The 1,756-nt window shown below is 37.0% G+C and overlaps 1 protein-coding gene across 1 annotated transcript in view; it reads left to right on the top strand.

Annotated features, from left to right (window-relative positions):
* Positions 1 to 557: 557 nt before the first annotated feature.
* The window catches only part of LOC117122390 (tetratricopeptide repeat protein 1-like), a gene marked incomplete in the record, with an annotated part of 11,746 nt that continues 10,547 nt past the window's right edge, over positions 558 to 1,756 (top strand). Inside the window, 1 exon segment of the mRNA XM_033267941.1 lies at positions 558 to 639.

Raw genomic sequence — 1,756 nt, forward strand, 5'->3', positions numbered from 1 at the left:
ATTCAAAACTGGCGACGCTGGAAAGCTTTTAAAGTTTGAAACCCCTGTTTTGTTTTGTAGGTGTAGGGAAACCCTGGGGTTCAACATAAAAAAAGGCGATGAACGTTTGTTGGAAATCCCCTCTCTCTAGTTTATGTGTACAAATTCGAACGGACGCTCAAACGTCATTTCGAAATTAGGCCTACACATAACATAATGTGCCTTGGTTATAACAAGGAGGTATACAAATATTTTTATACCTCCTTGGTTATAACCTTTGATGTCCCGAGATGTGCGTCCTTCTGTTGAATTGCCTTGGTCCAAACAAACCACATAACGTTATGTCCAAACCACATGATCATGACCAAACCGCATACATCATGACCAAACCGCATACATCATGACTAAACCACATAACATCATGACCAAACCGCATAACGTCATGACCATATCATACGTCATAACAATTAGAGTGTTTGCACATAACCGAAGATACTAACGGCGTTCCATAAACCGAAGATACTAACGGCGTTCCATATTAAAGAGCCAGGATTCGATATTCCGGAATAAGTTGACAGCGCGTTCCACATCAATGCGTATCATCAAAATCACCAAATCATAATAATTTATAATACGAATGAGATTTAGACCCTATTTGAGGTAGGTCTATATTTAGAAAACGCACTCTATCTCTAGCCTATGCCCCTAGTTAAGACTTTATTAAGGTTAGGCTAGGCAAGCAAGGAGAGTGAGAGGCTAGGCCTATATTATAAGCCTAGCTTCGGCTAGGCCCTAGCCTAGTAGGCCCACTTCTCCTCCTACCTAGCCTAGCCTAGAGAGATTTGCTCTCCAAACCACATACGGCCAGCCAGGGAGGTAGGGCTAGGCTTAGGCCTACTTCTTCTAATTTCAAAGGCGATCTCAAAAAAAAAAGTGCACACCATAATAAATGTCAAACTATTGAATCCCAACACTATAGTCTATGATGGTATGTATTACATTTTTTGGATTTTGATTTTAATTTTATTATTTATTTTGTTCACTTTTGAATCAATGCCACCTAGGCCTACCTATCATATTAGTGATGGTGTGCCCAGGGCATATGAACGGTTGAGCCACCGACAAGTTGAGCCTCCGGTCATTTCTATGAAACGCCAAGCGCGTCTCTCAGTGAATGTAGTGCGTTAATTGTGAATACAGATCATTTCGGTCGCGCTTCTTTTCAGTCGCGCTTCATTTCGGTCGCGGTTTGTTTTCAACAAATATATGGAACGCCAATGGAGTTTCGAAACGCGAAATTTATTATAACTAGGCCTAATTATCATTGCAAGTTCGTCAATCGGTTTATCATACTTTTTTTTATTTATGTTTTGTTGTATTTCTAATAAGTAAGTGTTTTTGGTTCTTGCTATATATATTGATATAATTTTTATTAATGCTTGAATCAAATAAAAAATCTATGGAATAAGTATAGTCAATAGATTAGTTTCGTATACGTTTTATTTTTTCTTGTCTGTTACGTTTCCATTTACCATAAATGTTCTGATCATGTTATAATAATATTGTAAAGGAAATATGTATTTCCATATTTATATTTTCCATATAAAATTATCAATACTTTGATAATTTTAAAAGCCTTTTCATGCTTGTGTTATATTCATAAGCCCGAGAAAATCACTCAACTTGCTAGGCCTATTTCTTTAGTTGCATAACTGGAGTATAATTGTGGAAAGAAAAGTTTCCACATATTTATTGCCATGGTACTCTTAAGGAGAAG

The sequence above is a fragment of the Anneissia japonica genome, unplaced genomic scaffold (assembly GCF_011630105.1).
Source record: "Anneissia japonica isolate Jap-2015-1 unplaced genomic scaffold, ASM1163010v1 scaffold288121_len269371_cov247, whole genome shotgun sequence".
NCBI lineage: Eukaryota > Metazoa > Echinodermata > Crinoidea > Comatulida > Comatulidae > Anneissia > Anneissia japonica.